The 22,747-nt window shown below is 36.9% G+C and overlaps 1 protein-coding gene across 7 annotated transcripts in view; it reads right to left on the bottom strand.

The window, feature by feature from the left end:
- L3MBTL4 (L3MBTL histone methyl-lysine binding protein 4) overlaps positions 1-22,747 on the bottom strand; it is a 476,247-nt gene that overhangs the window by 260,820 nt on the left and 192,680 nt on the right. The window lies entirely within an intron of this gene.

Genomic DNA, 22,747 nt, shown 5'->3' with positions numbered 1-22,747 from the left:
GGTACTTTCATTCACTCAACAAGGTTAAGTGAGTTGGCCAAGGTCAAAGGCCATGTGAGTACTTAACAGAGCCAGGTGATACTCAGGTTTCTGACTCCCAAGCTCCAACAGAAGGCTCCTTAGAAGTTTGAAAACACTTACAAGCAACCATCTGACCTCATACCATGAATTGGAAAAAAAAGACTCTGAAAATCTTTCAAATTTCTCTAATCATTCTGTATCTATTAAAGTTTTAGTCTCATTATTAAATCTTTGTAATTACAATTTCCTACAATTGCAGTTAAAACTATATATTGAACATGATATAAAGAACTCTATTTATTTCAAATTTCCTTCTTGTTTCTCTTTATGTTTGTGTTCTTTCATTCCTAATTAAATTTGCTAGAGGTCTATATTGTATAGTTTTATTTATCTTTCCACGCAATAAGTATTTAGATTTATTCATCAGCTCTATTTTTTCTTCTTTTTTCTTTTCTAATTATATTGTTTACTGCTTTTACTCTTATTACTTCCTCCCTCCCACATCTCTTCAGTTTATTTTATATTTGTTTTGTCAAATTGAATTATAAACATAACTTATTTTCATTTAAAATGAAATAGACAATGAACCTGCCATTGTTGCCACTAAATTCAGGTTTAGACAGCTGGACACATTTTTAAAAAATATGTATTCTTCTCACTTTTTATTTTCTAGAAACCAATTATAATTGTAATCTGTGTTGTCTTGATTTAATCCTTAAATATTTATTTGAGATACTCCAAGTAATTTTCATATTTGTTTAAAATAGTAATACTAATATCTAGTTTACCACATAATAGTTTCAGAATGTCATGTGACATATAGAATTCCTGCTTTTGAGGTTTGAGGATTTCTTTTTAGTATAAAATAGAGTCAACAATTTTTAAAAAACAGAGTATATATGTATTTTAAAGTATGTTAGCATTTTCAGTAATACAATCTAGCTATATTATGCAAAAATCTGTCCTTTAAGCAGAAAGTCTGAAGCAATATGCTCAATTCTCTAAAATAAGTATTTTTTTACAATTCCCCCATATTTCTGATCATTTTTCCTTCATTTTTATGCTTTTTAATAAAAATATATTTAAAGGAAAGTACACAAATCAAGTGGATAGACTGAACATTTTTCAAAAAACTAGCATACCTGCATAACCAGACACAGATCTAAACCAGGACATTTCCAGAGCTCCAGGATCCCCTCCCCATCATCGTCCCTTCTAGGCACCATACCACCCTCCTCAAAGAGAAATCCCTACCCTCGCTTCCAACCACAGAGATTTGTTTTCTTCTGTTTTTCCCTTTACATAAATGCAATCACACAGCATGTGCTCCTTTGTGGTGAACATCTTTTGCTCTGCATTCTGAATGTGAGGGTCAGGTAGATTATTGCCTTCAGAACATTCATTTTCATTGTTGTATAATATTCCATTATGTGAGTAGTTCACAATTTATCTATCTATTCTACTGATTGTGGTCATTTGGGTGGTTTCCATTTGGGAGCTATTATTAAAAATGCTGCTATGAACATTCTGGTATATTCTTTCTAGTGATAAGAAGTATACATTTATGTTGGAATGCATCCAGGAGTAACACTGCTAGATCATGGAGTACTTTGCTTCATATTTTGATGTTACATCATTCTGTACATAAAATGTTTGGCATGAGTTGTGCTTTCTATTTATTCTTAATATAGAGAAAATTTCCCTTTCCCTTTTGGATACATTTATGTATTTTGTCTCAAATTATTTTTACTAAAAATTATATTGCCACCCTATTATTTTCTGTTTGTGTTTGCTGATAATATTTTACCCATCGTTTTTACTTTTATATTATTTTGTTCCAGACATATCTATTTTAATCACTTTCTAAATGGACTTTTAAATTAATTTACATTTGTTTTCACCACTAGTTTTTTAATCTAATTTCTGTAAACATGTTTAAACTGAATTTTTTTTAAGCTCTCTTGAGGTTTCCTTTCCTTTATGAGTTATACTATATATTTTATGTTTCAATAAGTATTTCTGCAGTTGCATTTACTTTTTCTTTTTCAAGAGATGAGGTTTCTCTAGGCTGCCCGGGCTGGAATGCGGTGGCTCTTCTGACACAGTCATAGAGGACTGCAGCCTCAAACTCCTGGGCTCACGTTGTTCTCTCACCTCCGCCTTCTGAGTAGCTGGGACTACAGGCACATGATACCACACCCAACTCTGCATTTACTTTTATAGCTGATACTTTTTAAAATCATCCAAATCCATTTATTACATTTTGGATCTCCACATTTCTGTGTAGATTTTGAACCATGCCCACACCTGGCCCCTTCCATGCTGGGCTTCTTCACCGAGGCACCTGACCAGTACATATGGTTGGACAGAGCGAAAGGAAACCTGAGTGTAGGGGACTAAGGACTGGATGTGAGGTGAGTAAGAGAGACAGTACCTGGTCCTGTCCCAGCCTGGTAAAGAGACTTGGCATGCTACTGTGAGAGTCACTATCCTTCTTCCCCTTTTTGTGAAAAACAGGTGAAAATTAAAGGCTGTGACCGTTTTAAATGGCTCTTAAGCAGCAATTGCGTCTATGCCACTCTCAGAAATGAGCTATGTACATGTAAAAAAGGGAAAATATTGTACCTGTATACTCCCTGTTCAATGAACCCAAAGAGAGAAGAATGTCATATGGCCCAGGGAGAGTTGCAAAAGCCACCTACTCCGACTTTCTTCCTTCCGACCCCAGCCCTGAGTCCTGGTAGACCTTGGGAAGCAAGAAGTAGGACTGCAGGGGGAGTGGGAGGGGCCAGGTCCATGCACACAGCAGTGCAGCAATACCGTGGAAGAAGCTTTCCAACGATTTAAATTCCTACTTGAGACAAGAATGAAATACAGGAGACCGCCCCATGGAACAAGAATAGCCTTTAACCTCTTCACCCCTCTCAATGAAAACCCACCTCTAACTGGCTTCCATTTATAGGTAAGCACTGTACTCACTTACATGAAGTCAGTTATTCCTCATCTATCCCTGTGAGGTACACTTTTATCTACATTTTTTAGGTGAGAACTTGAGCCTTGAGCAGCCTGCCAGGTGCTACACAGTTAGAAAGTGGAAGAAATGGTATCTGAACAATGACGCGTGGCTCCATCAACCTCATACTTATCACTTCGTCCCGCTGAGATTGAAAACCCAGCGCATCCATGATCCAAGGCAGCCCCTTTCAGGCCTCAGGACTGAGATGCTGAGCTCCCTCTGGAGGCCAAGGCATAGAACTGCGACAGCGAGAGGGCGGGACTGTAAACTGCTGGACTGGAGACTGGGCTATATTGTTTAAATTATTTATTCATGTCCCACCTCATTCCATGCCATTTTGAGTTAAAAACTTGCATGCTTTGGTTCAGCCACCCATGCCCACAGCCACAGCTTGGACCTCATTCTTTAGGTCCAAGCTGTGGCTGTGGGCATGGGTGGCTGAACCAAAGCGTGGAAAAAGTGTCACAGAAATTAGGATCAAGGAAGTACTGAGCTAGGGCGTCGGCCACTCAGCCCTGGATTTCCTCATGGTGCCAGCAATTCTTCCGGTAAAACGGTAGATCTGGGTGACAAATATCTTCAGTTAATGATGAGGAATAATTAAAAATCATCTGGATGGTGGCAAAATTAGGGGTGAGATGGAGTGAAGCAGAACAGCCTGAACCCTCAGGAAGAAGGGGATTTTCCAAACAGCTGAGAACCGTTTTAGAAGAAGAGGAGAACTACTTGGGATATGGCAAAATAAGCCGTCTCCTTTACAGGCTGCAGGGAAGTGGTGGCCTCGAGAGGGACAAAGGAGGAGGCCCTGTGTGAAAAAGCTGGGATCAGCTGGACATGGCGGCACACACCTGTAGTCCCAGCTACTCAGGAAGCTGGAGTGGGAGGATCACTTCAGCCACTGAGTTCAAGACCAGCCTAGGAACATAACGAGACCTCACCTCTATTTTAAAATACAATTTAAAAAATAAAAATAAAAAGAAGAAACTGAGATCTAGGGAGATTATTTCCAGAACCTGGAGTGGAACGCATTCAGGGTCAAGAAAAAGTCCTTCTGGAGGATGCAAATATGGAAGCAGAAAAGGAAACATGTAAAGGTTAAACAAAGGTAAATATAAGTTAAAACCTTCTCTACCATGTCATTCCAATGGCTTCCTCGATTACACAGGGGAAAAACAAGTGCTTACCATGACCTACAGGGCCCTACAGAACTTGGCCCCACTACCGCTCTGACCTCATCTCCTGTTCACTACACTCCTGCTGTAACTAGAACACTGCAGACATCCTCCCTCTTCAAGTTCTTGTACTTGTTGTTCCTTTACCTGGAGAGTTATCTGTAGATATCCTCCAGACTTGCCACCTTATCTCAAATGCCACTCAACTGTCACCTTCTCGCTCAGTCCCAGCCTGACTCTCTATATAATAGGGAGCCCCCCTCCCAAATGTATGTGCCCTTCCTAACCCCATTACTTGCCTTATTCTTCTCCACAGCACTTATTGACACCTAACACAGTGTGTGTTGTGAATATTTCATTTCTCTTGCTCCATCAGAACATAGGCTGCCTTATGATAGGAATATGTTCACTTCACTGTTATTTCCTCACAACATACAGCTGGTATTCAGTAAGTATTTGGTAAATATTTGTTGAATGAATAAAATATATTTCCTGAAACATTTACATTTTACATTGTGGTGGCCAAGAATGATAGAGATACAAGCCAAAATGATACCAGTCTAGCCCCAAAATTCTGAATGAAACTCTGATACAAAGTTTTTTGCCTGCTGGTACTGGTGGCATCAGAGGTACCATTTGAACAAAATGGTGCTGGTGTGTCAATACTGGCTAATGTTCCAACAGCACTGTAAACTGGATGATGCCAAGAAAAAGCCGTCTGATCTGTGGCATCTATACAATGCAAATGTAATACTCCTCAGTTTTTTGTTCCATATTAGAAGGCCATGTAAGAAGGTGTAATACTGGTTTCAGATTTTTTTTTAAAGGCACCCTCGATTATTTTTCCTCTAGGAACAACAGCCTAAGCAGCAACCTATTTTTTCCACTGGAACATTCTTTCTAAAGAATTGAGCTCATGAATCAATAGCACAAGTCCTTAAGTTCCTGACTAGTCTGGGTGACCTGTCCCTTAGGACCTAGAGAAGCAGAACAACCACAATTATACTGCTGGCCGATTCAGGAAACAAAATCATTGCTGTATGATAAGCAGGTTTTAAGTAATGGCCAATAGTCCTATTTAATAAGCAGCAATAAAAGGGATCTGCCAAAGGTCTATCACAATAGACAAATCTATCTGTCTATTGGATCTGCCAAGGGTCTATCACAATAGACAGAATGTTCAGCATGAACACACATGCTGGATGGACACTTCATCAAACTCAATTCTACTGATGAGGAAAGTGAGACCTGGCATTTTAAGTGACTCATACAAGGCAAGGCAACTAACAACGAAATCAAAGCTAGAGCCTGTGTCTCCTGACTTGCAATTTGTAGAAATCAAAACTTCTAAAGAGCTACTTTGAGGTTTACTGAGTGCTCTAGCCTGCTGGGCCTGAAGTCTAAGAGAAAGCATCAATAGAATAATTAGGATTATGTGACTAGTACCAGTGCGGCCCTGGCTAGCTTTCACTATCATTTTAAGAACCTGAATTATCTAAGAAAGCCCCTCAGAGGCCACTTATTCATTTGTTTCAAGTATCTCTCACAAGGCAGGGCAGTGAGTCATCCAAATATCCGGGCCTCCAATGATAGAGATTGAGGAAAATTACACTACCTGAAAGCTGTCATTCTGCTAGTAGGTTCTGCACATACAGAAGGGCCCTTCATGGAAACAATCACAGGACCAAGTGGTCACTAATTGTCTTGTATGAAATAGTGGCATGCTGTTCAGTACATGACTCAGAAATACAAGATTTGAAGAAAATCAGATGCTTCAATCGTGGCCAAGCCTAATTCAGGTTCACCCTTTATTGTTTCAAAACACATGTTGAAAATGACCTCACATTTATGGTGCCTTAGATATTAGAAGTCTTACATTCATATTCAGCTCATAACAATTAAAGTTAAAATATCTTTCTGGCAAAAGAACAGAAGTTAGACTCTCTAACATTTACAGCAGTATGTTAGATTTTTTACTTGATCATTAATTAGTTTCTAAAGCATAGGGAGAATTCTTTGATCTACAGTATGAAATATCAGCACCTCAGGAGCTTGTCAAAGAGCTCATTTTATAATTGATTGTTTTGCTCAAAGTATGGCTGAGCTGTACTATATCCAGAATACACTATGTAAAGAAATAAACTCTCTTTTGTGTCTGGCGAGATCACCAGAAAACAACCTATCTGTGTTGCACTGGCTGAGCGCCCAGCAGAACTGTCTTCAATACCATGGCTCATGCGGGATCTAATCTAACCCAATGTTTTGGCAGGCATTTGAGACAGAGTAATGAGTTCTATTTCTCTCTGTCTCTCAATACTTAACATTTTAAAATAAAAAACTAGGGATGTTTTTCTCTTAGTTTCTCTAACCGTATCATATTCCACTGAGTGACATTCTATTACAGACCTAGCAATCCTCACATGTTATATCTTTATTGTTCTTTATTACATCCTCAGCTCCTAGCTGTGCCTCACATTTGGTAGGCACTCAATTCATATCTGTTCAATTCATTAATTAATAATTTATATTATCCTCTGAACTCTTACCTTCCTTATGCCAACAGGATCTATCTATAGGAACTAGCACAGTTCCATTTAAAATACAGTAATCTTTTGTTTGGCTAAAAAAAACTTAATGGCTAAGGTTGCAACTAAAGGAAAGATTTCTTTGGACTGTAAATTTTTCTATTATAATTTAAGCTTTGCAAGGAAATTATGAGGTAAAGTGGTCATCGGGTATCAAAATAATAATTTGCTAAGCTAAATATTTCTATGTGTTCATGAAACATCTAGAATATCTACTAAGTAGGTCCAGCCAATTGGTGATTCTAGAGAATCTAAAGAAACCAACTGTGTTATTTCTACAAAGTATATTTCATTACCTCCCAAAATACCAATTATTATAGCTTTATTCCCTAATAATAAATGTTCATTCAGCCAACAGGTTTGAATGCTCAATTTCCAGTTTAAAAATGCAGAAATAAACACATACTTTTAGCTGTGTTCCCTTCTAAATGCCAACAGGTATCAATAAAGGCATTTTTAAATGAATGTTTAACACAAAAATGCTGAGTTAATTTTGATATAACACATTATGAAATATTATGCAGTTATTATAAAGAAAGAATTTGAACTATACAAATGAGTTGGAAGGAATTTGCCATGAGACATAGTTGAGCAAAGTTAAAAATGATGTAAAGTAAGTACCTAATATAATCCAATTTTTACAGCACGAACAATGACAAAAAAGAACATGGGCTTATGAACACATGGATATGAGCATATATGTGCACATGGATATGCAATCATGAGAATCCACAAAATACGTACAGTATAAGATGATGGCTTTTCCTCTTGGTGAGAAGGCTGAACTGCATTTCCTAGACTCCTATGTAGCTACATGTAGTCCTGTGACTGAATTCAGGCCAACCCATGTGGGTAGAAATGATGTAATAAGCTACCTCCAAGTTTGGCCCTCCCATGTACAACCATCAGCTTCTTTCTATTCTCGGGCTGAAATGGAAACATTACCAAGAAATTGGAGGATAGTCTCAGAATAATTGCATGGAACAGAACTAGCCCCTATCAGCCATGATTATACTGTGACAGGAGCAAGAAACAAAATGTTAAATGTGCTAAAAGCACTAACATTTTGGAGCGGTTCGATATACTAGTTAGCTCAAGGTGACTAATATTAAGGGATTAGCATCAGTTACCATTTGCTCAGTGGGAGTAATTAACCTGCATGGAAGGAGAAACCAAGGGGCACTAAGTGAGAAAACTCTGCAATTATAAAATAGTACAAATATAATGTTATTTATGCAAAAAATAAAAATAAAAACAAAACTAATATGAAGACATAAAGCCACAAGGCGAACAGGTAAAAAGCCAAATGCAAATGAGAAATGTCAACAAAAATCCCTGGAAGTGTAAAAAAGAAACCAACAAATGAAAACTGACTTAACAAAACTTTACAAAGCTAAAACATAAATCTGTTAAAGAAGAACACATAAATCTGTTAACGTAAGAAGTTGCTAGTTTATGTTATAGAATCCAGGAAAGCTTGGGAATTGCAGGCACCAAATATTTCTAATGGCAGCAGTGTGGGGCTAAACACAGACGCTGGTCTTAAAGTCTTGATAGACCCCACGATAGACCCTTGATAGACCCCTACCTTGCCCAACACAACTGGGGAACTATCGCTCATGCGTTAAGGCAAAAGGCTGGAGGTTTTAATCTCTAGATAGATTGAAACAGAGAAGTTACAGATGTGGAAATCTTAGGCACTAATGAAACCCACTCATAGAACAATGACCTCTCTACCCACTCCCATGGCCAGGATCTCAGAGAGCTAGCAGCACCCTCCCAAGTCATCCATTCTCACCATACACACCAGTCAGAGGAATGGAGGAACCTTGCCTGTGGAAACTGACCCAAGAGTCCTAGTTATGTTATTTGGGGGTGTAGAAACAAAACACGTGGTTTCCATCTGAACACCCTACAGGAAGGCTCACAAGCTGACAAGCTCCATCAGGGCACCCAGAGATTTTACCCAGCTTGTCAGGAGCTTATTCTTAAACATCAAAGTATAACTAAGATGAACTAGATATTTGAAGACCACAATAAATAGATACAAAAACAAATAAAAAAGGAAATTTGAAAAAAAACACAAGGAAAATATAAAGTGAGGAAGATTTAAACCAAAAAGTTTTAAAAATAAACCTTTATTGAATATCCTTAGAGAGATCACAGAGGATCCATAAGATAAGAGTGCTATTGAAAAGTAGGGGGGAGTGTTCCCATTTCTGTGTAGAATGTAGAAAGCCACTGAAGACTGTTACTCACTCCCTAACAATGATCATAAACTTTCTTGAGCCCACAGGAGATCTAAAGTTCCAAAGCAACAAAGTAAAGAGAAATCCAAGGAGGGACAGATAGAGAAACTCAAAGTATTTTGCCTGTAGCAGAGCATACGAGGAAGCAGTGATTCTATACAAGTGGGTAAAAAGAAATCAGCTTACATTTTAGTAAAGACTTAAAGGCCAAGTGGGGCTAGCCTGTCAGTCTGGAATAATGGGCCTGCCCAAGTGCTCAAGGGAAAGGTTAGAAGTGAAGCACAAAACTGGAGAAAGCTCCCTTCCAGAGCACCAAAGGTAAAGAAAAAATGTTAAGGCAGCACAAGGAAAATAAAAAATACATTAAGGGTGGCCAGGCACAGTGGCTTACGCCTATAATCCCAGAACTTTGGGAGGCCAAGGCAGGTGGATAGGTTGAGCTCAGGTGTTCAAGATCAGCCTGGGAAACATGGCAAAACACCATCTCTACCAAAAATACAAACATTAACTGGGTGTGGTCATACACACCTGTAGTCCCAGCTACTCAGGAGGCTGAGGTGGGAGAAGTGCCTGAGCCTGGGAGGCAGAAGTTGCAGTGAGCCAAGATCGTGCCACTGCACTCCAGCCTATCTAAAAAAAAAAAAAATTAAGGGGAACATAGGAACTACAGTAGACTTCTACTCAGAAACTATGCAAGTCAGAAGATAGTGACACCTTAAAAAAAAATGAACAGGAAACCTTTCAACCCAGAATTATATACCCAGCAAAAATGTCTGTACAATGTTAAGGCAAAATAAAGGCTTTTCCAGGCAAATAAAAACTGACATAATGCATTTCCACCAAATTTAAGCTACAGGAAATTATAAAGAAAGTTCTTCAGAGAGAAGGAACATAACACCAGATGGAAATTTGGATATATACAAAGACATAAAAAGTGCTGAAAATGGTGAACATAAAGGTAAAAATAAAATACACCTGCTTAATATAAATCACTGTAAAAGATAATGTCCGCCAGATGTGGTGGCCCATGTCTGTAATCCCAACACTTTGGGAGGCAGAGGCAGGTGGATTACTTGACGTCAGGAGTTTGAGACCAGCCTGGCCAACATGGCGAAACCCCATCTCTACTAAAAGTACAAAAATAGCTGAGTGTCATGGTGCACACCTGTAATCCCAGCTACTCAGGAGGCTGAGGCACAAGAATCACTTGCAACTGGGAGGCAGAGGTTGCAGTGAGCCTAGATCGCACCATTGCACTCCAGACTGGGGAAAAGAGTGAGATTCTGCCTCCAAATAATAATAATAAAATAAAAAATAAACAAAAGATAATGTCATAATCTAAAACAAATACGGTAACAGCCTTTACGTGATATAGAACATATAGAAGGTAAAATTGCTTTTACTTCATGTTTTCCTTATTTGCTCATTTTATAAGAAAAATAGTCACCTAGAACTAAAGACAACAAGAGGAGAAATGGCAGGAAAGAAAATGGAAATAAACTGTTGTACTATGGGAACAGCTATACTATTTCTCACACTGTGGGAAAAGTGATATAATAAAGTAGACTGCGATAATAGGTATATCATAAACTGTAGAGCAACTGATAAATATTTTTAAGAGGCATAATTAAAAAGTCAATACTGAAGGTAAAATGGAAGCATTAAATAATACCCAATAAAATCTTTAAAAAGTCAGGAAAATATTTTAAAAAACCAAAACCATAATGGATAAATAGAACACTAACACCAAGATGAGGGATTTAAATTCAGTATTACACATAAATATGTTACATATTTTTGGAAACCCACTTTAAATATAAATATACAAGTAGGTAAATTGTAGGTTAAAAAGTATGGAAAAAGATATGCAATACAAGCATTAATCAAAAGAAAGTTAAAATGGCTAAAGAAATGTTACCAGGGATGAAAAAGAAAAATACATAAAAATAAAGGGGACAATTCTTTAAGAGAATAAAATCATTCTATAAGTGTGTGCACCTAATAAGAGTGCTTCAAAATATACAAAGCAAAAAACTATAGAATAAAAAGGGGAAATAAACAAATCCACACTTACAGATGACTTAATCCTCTCTCAGTAATCAATGGAAAAAGTAAACAGAAAATTGGTAAGAACACAGAAGACATGAACAACACTCAACCGACTTGAACTAATTGATTATTGATGGAACACTCCACCCAACAACAGCAAAATACACATTGTTTTCATGGATGTGTAACATTCACAAGAAAAACCACATTCTGAGCCATGGAGGGGAAAATTATGTTTTAAAGAACTGAAATAATACAAAGTACATTGTTTGATAACAAAATTAAATTAGCAAAATTGAATTCATAGCTAAAACCTTCCCAGAAACAAAACCTCAAGCCCAGATGGCTTCACTTATGACTTTTACCAAATACTTCAAGAATAAATAATACTAATTCTAAACCTGCTGTTCCAGAAAATATACAAGAAGAGAGGAATATTTCCAACTCATTTATGAGATCACCATTTTCTGATACAAAAACCAGTTTTAAAAATTAAAGAAAAGAAAACTCCAGACAAATATCCTTCACAAATATGGGTGTTAAAATCAATAAACTGCAAGGAAATCAAATCATAACTCACTCCAGCCTAGAACTCCTGGGCTCAAGCAATCCTCCCACCTCAGTTACTGAGTAGCTGGGACTGCAGGTGCATGCCACCACACCTAGCTAATTTTTTTTAATAGAGATATAGTCTTGCCATGTTGCCCAGTCTGGTCTTAAACTCCTGGCCTCAAGCGATCTTCCTGCCTTGGCCTCCCAAGATGCTGGGATTATAAGCATGAGCCATCATGCCAGGACAAGAACAGCTTTTTCAAAACTGACACATAATAGTTGTACACTATCTGATACAGGCCACTGTAAAGCTATATAAGCTTGACAACGTGGTATTAATGTAAAGTTACAGGCATAAATCAATAGAACAGAATACAAAGTCCAAACGTAGACCTAGACATACATTGTCAATTAATTTTCCATAAAGATGCCAAGGTAATTCAAAGGAGAACAAATAGTGTTTTCCACAAATGTTCCTGAAACAACTTGAAATCCATATGCCAAACAAAAATCAAACCTTGGCCCCTACAGTGCACCATATATAAAAAGATCTCACTGTAAAACCCACAAATATAAAACTTCACTAGAATAAAAGAAAATATTGTGAACTTCTGATAGGAAAAGATTTCTTAGTACACAAAAAAGCTGAGACTCATTTAAAAATTAATTAATTGGGCATCATCAAAATTTTTTAAATCTGCTTTTTGAACAATATTGTTCAGAAAATGAAAAGATGAACCACAGACTGAGAGAAAATATTTGCAAAATACATATCTGGTAAATAAACTGTCTCCAGAATATATTAAGAACTCTCAAAACTCAATAATAAGAAAAATAATTCTTAAAAAATGGACAAAAGATTTGAATACATATTTAACTCAAGGAGAGCATATAAGTACATGAAATGTTACTTAAGATCATTAATTATTAGGGAAATGGCAAAACAAAACCACAGTGAAACACCACCACACACTTACAGAAAAACTGTATTTTCTCCTGCCGCAGGAGAGCCTGTGAAATGTCCCATCATGGAGGTGGGGGGAGAGAAGACCCTGAGTGCCTCCAGGAGCAGGGCACGTGGGGGTCATTGTCACGGACAAAGGATCAGAAGTGACGTCAAACGCCTAACTTGAAGTTAGAAAGCAACAAAGCAATATCTTCAAAGCTCTGAGGGGAAAATATTTTTAATCTGAATTTTCTTCTGATGGAGAATGTGAGAATGACTTAATACCAGAAACAGAAAACTACACAAGGCAAATAGGTAACTATTAACTCCAGGGAAAATAAAAGTGGTAGAAGAAAGAAAATGGAATCACAGGAAACTCTAAGCTAAAAAAATTTTCATACTTATAATAGACGCACTAAATATTTTTAAAATTAAATATTAATGTTGGAAGTTAGTGTTTGTGTGAATAGTAGAAATTAAGAGACAGTACTGGAAAATGGAGCTGTATGAACACATACTTGAGGAACACAGTGACAAACATCAAAAGTAACAGGCTTGCCCCTGTTGGGAAGAAGAATGCTGTTTTTCATCTATAAGACTTGTAATACAACTAAGTATGTGGGTAATTTTTTTCAAGTTTTTTTAAATTGTGGTTGTTTGGGTTTTTATTGTTGAGTTTTAGAAATTCTATATATACCCTGGATATTAATCCCTTATCAGATATATGATATGCAAATTTTTTCCACTCTGTAGGCTGCCTTTTCACACTGTTGATACTCATTGTCCTTCGATGTATGGAAGTTTTTAATTTTCATGAAGTCCAATTTGTCTATTTTTTCTTTTGTTACCTGTGCCCTTGCTGTCATATTCAAGAAATCATTGCCAAATCCAATGTCATGAAGCTTTTTCTCTATGTTTTCTTTTAAGAATTTCAATAGTTTTAGTTCTTAGGTTTTCTTATGTTTAGGTCTTTGATTCATTTTGAGTTAGTTTTTGTATAAGAGTCCAATTTCATTCTTTTCCATGTGAATATCCAGTTTTCCCAGCACCACTTGTTGAAGACTCTCTTTTCCCCATTGAATAGTCTTGGCACCCTTGTTGAAAATCATTTCACCATAACTGCAAGGGTGTATTTGTGAGCCCTCTATTCTACTCCACTCTCTATTCCATCTCTATCCCCATGTGAGGACCACACTGTTTTGATTGCTGTAGCTTTTTGGTAAGTTCTGAAATCAGGAAGTGTGAGTCCTCCATCTTTGTTCTTTTTCATGATTGTATAGACTATTCAGGGTCCCTTGAGAGTCAATATAAATTTTAGAATGGATTTTTCTTTTTATTCTCAAAATGTCTTTGGAATTTTGATAAAGATTAAGTTTAATCTGCTTATATCGCTTAGGGTAGGTTGACTTTTTTTAAACTTTTATTTTAGGTTCAGGCATACATGTGCAGGTTTGTTATACAGGTAAATTACATGTCACAGGGGCCTGGTGTAAACATCATTTCATCACTCAGGTAATAAGAGAGGTAAAAACTATCCCAGGTAGATTTTTGATCTCTCTCCTCCCACTCTCCACCCTCAAGAATCCCCCCAGTGTCTCTTGTTGTTTTATTTCTGTCCATGTATACTCAGTGTTTAGCTCCCACTTACAAGTGAGAACATGGGATATTCTGTTTTCTGCTCTTCTGGTAGTTCACTCAGGATAATGGTCTCCAGCTCCATCCACATTGCTATAAAGGACATGATCTCATTCTTTTGGATGACTGTGTAGTATTCCATGGTGAATATGCACCACAGTTTATTTATCCAATCTACCATTGACAGGCATTTGAGTTGACTCCGTGTCTTTGAGATTGTGAATAGTGCTGAGATGGGCATACACATGCATGTGTCTTTATGGAAGAACAATTTATATTCCTTTGGGTATATACTCAATATCAGGACTGCTAGATTGAATGGTAATACTACTAACACTACTTTGAGTTCTTTGAGAAATCACTACACTGCTTTCCACAATGGCTGAACTAATTTACATTCCCACCCGCAATGTATAAGTGTTCACTTTTCTCTGCAACCTCACCAGCATCTGTTATTTTTTTGACTTTTTAATAATAGCCATTCTGACTGGTGTGAGATAGTCTCTCATTGTGGTTTTTGATTTGCATTTCTCTAATGAGTGAGCATATTTTCATATGCTTGTCGGCTGCATATATGTCTTCTGAAAAAATGTCTGTTCATGTCCTTTGTCCACTTTTTTAATGGGGTTGTTTGTTTTTTGCTTGTTAGTTTAAGTTCCTTATGGATTCCAGATATTAGACTTTTGTCAATGCATAGTTTGCAAATATTTTCTCTCATTCTGTAGGTTGGCTGTTTACTCTTTATAATTTATTTTGCTATGCAGAAGCTTTTTAGTTTAATTAGGTCCCATTTGTCAATTTTTGGTTTTGCTGCAGTTTCTTTTGGTGTCTCTGTCATCAAATCTTTGCCAGGGCCTATATCCAGGATGGTATTTCATAGGTTATCGTCCATGGTTTTTATACTTGTAGGTTTTACTTTTAAGTGTTTAAACCATCTTGAGTTGATTTTTGTACATGGTATAATGAAGGGGTCCAGCTTCAATCTTCTGTATATGGCTAGCCATCTATCACTGCACCTTTTATTAAAGAGGGAGTCCTTCCATCCATTGCTTGTTTTTGCCTACTTATCAAAGATCAGATAGTTGTAGGTGTATGGCTTTATTTCTGGGCTCTCTATTCTGTTACATTGGTCTATGTGTCTGTTTTTGTACCAGTACCATGCTGTTTTGGTTACAGTAGACTTGAATAGTTTGAAGTCTGGTAATGGGATGCCTTAACAATATCACATTTTCTAATACACGAACATGCCTTTCCACTCATTTGTGTCACCCTGAAGTTCTTTCAGCAATGTTGTATACTTTTCAGTGTACAAATCTTTTATTTCTTGGTTAATTCCTAAGTATTTTATTATTTCTGATGCTACTGCAAATTGAGGTGTTTTCTTAATTTCCCTTTCTGATTGTTTATTGTTACAGTAAAGAAATGCAACTGATTTTTGTGTGTTGATTTTGTATCCTGCCATTTTGTTGAATTGGCTTATTAGTTCTACCAGATTTTTTTATGTTAGGGTTATCTACACACATAATAATTTTGGCTTCTAGCAGATATGATTTTACCTCTCCCTTTCCATTAGGATGCCTTTTATTTCACTTTCTTACCAAATTAGTCAGGCTAGATCTATGCTGAAACAAAGTGATGAAAGTGGGTATCTTTACCTTGTTCCTGATCTTACAGGAAAAGCTTTCAGACATTCACCATTGAGTATGATATTCCCTGTGGGTTTTCATATATATCCTTTATTACGCTGAGGTAGTTCCCTTCTGTCTCTACCTTGTTGAATGTTTTTGTCATGAAAGGGTGTTGAATCTTGTCAAATGCTTTTCTGCCTTAATTGCGATAGCATGTGGTTTTTCTCTACATTTTGTTGCCGTGGTATATTACACTGATTAATTTTCATATGTTGAGCCATCCTTGCATTTCAGTAATAAATCCCACTTGGTTATGGTGTATGTAATCTTTTTCATATACTGTTGATTTTGGGTTTTCTAGTATTTTATTGAGGATTTTTGCATCAGTGTTCCTGAAGAATATTGGTCTACAGTTTTCTTTTTGTTTCTTTGTTTGGCTTTGGTATTACGGTAATTATGTTGGCCTCATAAAATAAGTTAGGAAGTGTTCCCTCATCTTCTGTTTTTTGGAAAAGTTTGAGAGGGAGTGGTACTGGTTCTTAAAATGTTTGCTAGAATTCACTAGTCAAGCCTAGAGATGCAGGGCTTTTCTTTGTCAGGAGGTTTTTGTATTACTGATTCAATCTACGAATTATTTTAGTTAGAATATTTTAATAAAATAAATATGATTTATTGCATATTTTATGAAGCAGGAGTCATGAATAATATGTGAGCAAAACATAGTCCTTGCTCACACAAGGTTCACAGAAAATTGTGCCTACGCTTAGAAAAATCCAGTTTTATTCATTTTATTTTGTTATGTCTGAATTTTCTAATATTGTTATCAGAAGAAAAAAAAAGTTTATGGAGGATACTCTGAAAATATTTATGAAATACTTAAAATTTTTTTCCATACTCAGTAATCTAGTAATTTTACTTACAACAGTCATAAAAAATAACACATATAATTTTTTGAAAGGATTTCCTCCCGATCATTATTTATAAGAACTCAATAAAATACTGGCAAACCAAATCCAGCAGCACATCAAAAATCTTATCCACCATGATCAAGTGGGCTTCATCCCTGGGATGCAAGGCTGGTTCAACATACGCAAATCAATAAACGTAATCCAGCATATAAACAGAACCAAAGACAAAAACCACATGATTATCTCAATAGATGCAGAAAAGGCCTTTGACAAAATTCAACAACCCTTCATGCTAAAAACTCTCAATAAATTAGGTATTGATGGGACGTATCTAAAAATAATAAGAGCTATTTATAACAAACCCACAGCCAATATCATACTGAATGGGCAAAAACTGGAAGCATTCCCTTTGAAAACTGGCACAAGGCAGAGATGCCCTCTCTCACCACTCCTATTCAACATAGTGTTGGAAGTGCTGGCCAAGGCAATCAGGCAGGAGAAAGAAATAAAGGATATTCAATTAGGAAAAGAGGAAGGCAAATTGTCCCTGTTTGCAGATGATGTGATTGTATATTTAGAAAACCCTATCATCTCAGCCCAAAATCTCCTTAAGCTGATAAGCAACTTCGGCAAAGTCTCAGAATACAAAATCAATGTGCAAAAATCACAGGCATTCTTATACACCAATAACAGACAGAGAGCCAAATCATGAGTGAACTCCCATTCACAATTGCTTCCAAGAGAATAAAATACCTAGGAATCCAACTTACAAGGGATGTGAAGGACTTCTTCAAGGAGAACTACAAACCACTGCTCAACGAAATAAAAGAGGAAACAAACAAATGGAAGAATATTCCATGCTCATGGATAGGAAGAATCAATATCGTGAAAATGGCCATACTGCCCCAGGTAATTTATAGATTCAATGCCATCCCCATCAAGCTACCAATGACTTTCTTCACAGAATTGGGAAAAACTACTTTAAGGTTCATATGGAACCAAAAAAGGGCCTGCATTGCCAAGACAATCCTAAGCCAAAAGAACAAAGCTGGAGGCATCACACTACCTGACTTCAAACTATACTGCAAGACTACAGTAACCAAAACAGCATGGTACTGGTACCAAAACAGAGATATAGACCAATGGAACAGAACAGAGCCCTCAGAAATAATACGACACATCTACAACCATCTGATCTTTGACAAACCTGACAAAAACAAGAAATGGGGAAAGGATTCCCATTAAATAAATGGTGCTGGGAAAACTGGCTGGCGATATGTAGAAAGCTGAAACTGGATCCCTTCCTTACCCCTTACACAAAAATTAATCCAAGATGGATTAAAGACTTACATGTTAGACCTAAAACCATAAAAACCCTAGAAGAAAACCTAGGCAGTACCATTCAGGACATAGGCATGGGCAAGGACTTCATGTCTAAAACACCAAAAGCCATGGCAACAAAAGCCAAAATTGACAAATGGGATCTAATTAAACTAAAGAGCTTCTGCGCAGCAAAAGTAACTACCTTTAGAGTGAACAGGCAACCTACAGAATGGGAGAAAATGTTTGCAATCTACTCATCTGACAAAGGGCTAATATCCAGAATCTACAATGAACTCAAACAAATTTACAAGAAAAAAACAAACAACCCCATCAAAAAGTGGGCAAAGAATATGAACAGACACTTCTCAAAAGAAGATATTTATGCAGCCAACGGACACATAAAAAAATGCTCATCATCACTGGCCACCAGAGAAATGCAAATCAAAACCGCAATGAGATACCATCTCATGCCAGTTAGAATGGCGATCATTAAAAAGTCAGGAAACATCAAGTGCTGGAGAGGATGTGGAGAAATAGGAACACTTTTACACTGTTGGTGGGACTGTAAACTAATTCAACCATTGTGGAAGACAGTGTGGCGATTCCTCAAGGATCTAGAACTAGAAATACCATTTGACCCAGCCATCCCATTACTGGGTATATACCCAAAGGATTATAAATCATGCTGCTATAAAGACACATGCACACATATGTTTATTGTGGCACTATTCAGAATAGCAAAGACTTGGAACCAACCCAAATGTCCAACAATGATAGACTGGATTAAGAAAATGTGGCACATATACACCATGGAATACTATGCAGCCATAAAAAAGGATGAGTTCATGTCCTTTGTAGGGACATGGATGAAGCTGGAAACCATCATTCTGAGCAAACTATCACAAGGACAGAAAACCAGACACTGCATGTTCTCACTCGTAGGTGGGAATTGAACAATGAGAACACTTGGACACAGGAAGGGGAACATCACACACTGTGGCCCGTCGTGGGGTGGGGGGAGGGGGAGGGATAACATTAGGAGATATACCTAATGTAAACGATGAGTTAATGGGTGCAGCACACCAACATGGCACATGTATACATATGTAACAAACCTGCACGTTGTGCACATGTACCCTAGAACTTAAAGTATAATAATAAAAAATAAATAAATAAAATAAAATAAAATAAAAAAGAAAATGTTGCCATCCAATACAAAGGAAAAACTTGATGAAACTGTGATGTACTCGTAAGAGATAAATATGCAGTCATTAATACCCAGGTTTTCAAAGACTATTTAAAGAAAGAGAATATGCTCAAATTATATTTCCAAGTAAAGAAAACTGGTTATAAAAGCAGTATTAGCAATAAGATCACAATTTTAATTTTAAATTACCTATATATAGTCAAATAAACAGACAAAATGATTGGAAAAATATAATAGCATGATAATGGTAAGCTTATCTAGTGATGGAATTAATATTTTTAATTTACTCATTATAATGTTTCATATTTTATAAGTTTCCTACAATTTTACATTAAAAATATATTTAACTTTTATTTTAAAGAAATTTGACTTATGTGAAGTCCACAGCTTCACTTCATTCGTGATTATGTGTAAGACTGTTAAAGGTAAAATAAACTTTGATTCATAAAGAGTAGAATTTGGCTGACTGAGCACTCTTTACAGAGAAAGAGAACAGTATCTTTTTACAATGTTTCTACAAAATGTATAGGGTATTCACTTTCTGTGAAACGCCTTGGGGAAATGGTGACACGATTTGCAATCAAGTTAAAGACAAGGAAGACAATGATATATCATGTTGCAGCTGCAGGTATCCCCTATTGATGGAATTGCAGTAAAGTGGTCTTGTGAGACTTGTGGTAGCTGAATGTCTACCTGAGGCGCAAACACAATCATATAAAAAATATTACATGTGGTATCAAATGGCCACAGAAAATTTTCCCCCAGTTAGCAAAATATGCAAGTTTACTTTTTTCCCTGTTTTGGGTGGCTTTTTGCTATCATAGTAAAATGAACTTACTGTGGAACAAAATGGTATTTGCAAGAAAAGAGAGCCTTACAAGGTCAGGAACTAAATTTAGTTCTCTAGCCCATCAATTCACAGAGGCCTCAAGACTACAGAAAACTGAACAAAAGAGCTCATACATGTCTCCTTATTCAGTCACTTTCTAAATAAAATACGTAGCAACCTCAAAGTTTCTCACACATCATCCTAGCCCCATTCTCATATCCCTGGGTAAGGTCCCTGCCCCTCATTTCCACACATCGTGAATATCCTTATTGCTCTCCCCATTCTTTCTTTCTAATCTGGCCTACTATTGCCAAATAAAACATCCCTAAACACAGTTGTATCATATCTTTGACCATAAATTCTTCATTATTGCTTTTAAAGACCCTTCATAATACGGCCTCGACGTACCTAACCTGCTAATTCCTTATTAATATTCCAAAACCGAAGTGAAACCCATTTCAGACTCCTGACCTACAGAACTGTAAGATAATCAATTTGTATTGTTTTATGCCACCAAGTTTGTGGTAATTTGCTATAGGGCAGTATACCATCATGTAATTTTCTCCATGAAGCATTTCTTATGCTTTCTAGCCAGGTGTTACGTCATTGATTAATTACCTTGCTATCCCTGTACCAGTTATGTCTGAGCTTACAAATAGTCCTCAGTTGACTGTCAGCTTCCTGATGACACAAAAGGTGGCTCACCAACCTTTCTGTCCCACCTCCCCCTACCAGTGTTCTACATTATGATAGTAACAGTGAATAGGGATCCAGGACTCTATAACACTGTAAGTTAAAAAAAAAAGAAAGAAAGAAATTGCAGAAAAGGATAAGCCAATTAGTAAATATAGAAAGAATAATGAAATTAGAACATCACCATTTGGCAAACATCATACTAATAACTAATTCATGTCATAAATATCAATGAATGTTAAAACCTAGTGGGTGAAATTTGATGAGAAATTGAGTATTTACATATTCTCAAAGTAACTCCCGAGTAAATATGTATTAATTACAAAGGGAAAAAGAGAAATTTTACAGTGGAGGAGCCTGGCAAACACCATTTTAATCAAGTGACCAAAATGACCACAAACAGGAAAGGGAGAGACGGAATTTGCATACCGCCTGATACAGTGCAATAAGAACTCAGCATTGCCTCTGGGACACCCCTCCATAGATGCATAACCCACATCTAATCACGAGGAAACATCAGACAAACCCAAAGTGAGGGGCATGCTATAGAACTGGTCTGTAATCTTCAAAAATACCAAGGTCAGAAAAGTCAAGGAAAGACTGAAGAACTGTTACAGATCGAAGGATGCAAAGGAGACAAAACTAATAAATGCAACATGTGATCACGGATTAAATCTGTAGGTTTTTCTGTTTGCTTCTTTTATTTTATAAACTATACTGCTGGGTGACTGGCAAAACTTTCATTTTGGCAACTTAATCTCATATGGTTTATCAGGGAGGCATTCTATCTGCAATTCTTGCAACTCTTCTGAATCATTAAAATCATTTCAAATTTTAAATAAAGTAAAAATATTCACAAGGTCAATCACTATTAGCCTGAGCCTAATGTGTTCTAAATCACTTCTCACCTCCTATTTCCCTCCCTTATCCACACACTGCAGCCCAGCATGTCATTCATAATGTTCATAATTCCTAAGTATGGTGGCAACTTCATGCCATCTTGCTTTAGTGCATACTGTTCCTTCTACCTCATATTCTCTTCCACTCCATTTCTCAGCTAAAATTTTACACACCCTTCAAAGACCAATTCAAACATGACTTCCAATATGAAGCTGTCCAAATAAGAAGTTAGAATTAACATCTCCCTCCCTGTGCTCCCACAGCTCCACTCAAAGTTTCCCTTCCTTCTCAGAAGCCATGTATAGGACTTCAAGCGGTGTTGTGAAGAGGAAAGGGCAACGGAGTTCTTGATGTCAACTCACAGGGCCTGCTACAAAATCAGCACACACGTGGAAGGCCTGGGCCAAGGGACCTGACTCTCTGGATATCAGATCTTCACCTATGAAACTGAAATAATTGACAACAACTTCACAAAGTTGCCATCAAAATAGGTAAGTATTTGAAGTTAACTGACATATTGGGCATCAAGAAAAACGAGAACGAAAAACAGGGGGAACGACAAACAGAAAGGTTTTGTTATTTAACATATTCATCCACGGATGTTATTTGTCTTTAAGACAGACTCAAGTGTGTTGTAAAAGGGTTTCTTCTTATGATATTGCAAGGGGATTCACCCTTCACAGAGACCTTCATTAAACTCCAGGCAACTTCCCATTTGCTAGATGATATTCAAAATGAAAATTTAATAGATCAGCCATTTAATCAAGGTATGAGCAAGATAGTGGAGTGTAACAAAAATATATTCAAGGGAACTGTGAGTAAAATTTGGTGAAGATGATTAAAGCCCAGCAGTAAACAAAATTTCTTAAAGCTTGTGATGAGTAATGATCATGATGTCCTCTAGGATTGTGTGAAAACATGAGTGCACCGAAGATGTTAGGCCTCTACTAACTGGGTAAGAGGGAAATACTTGGAGCCAGAGATAGTAGAAGGGGCCCTGAGACGAGAAAATAGAATGCTGTGTACTCAGGTGG

Source organism: Pan paniscus, chromosome 17, assembly GCF_029289425.2.
Source record: "Pan paniscus chromosome 17, NHGRI_mPanPan1-v2.0_pri, whole genome shotgun sequence".
NCBI classification, from domain to species: domain Eukaryota; kingdom Metazoa; phylum Chordata; class Mammalia; order Primates; family Hominidae; genus Pan; species Pan paniscus.
Note: the sequence above shows the minus strand (reverse complement) of the source record. Positions and strands in the feature narration are given on the sequence as shown.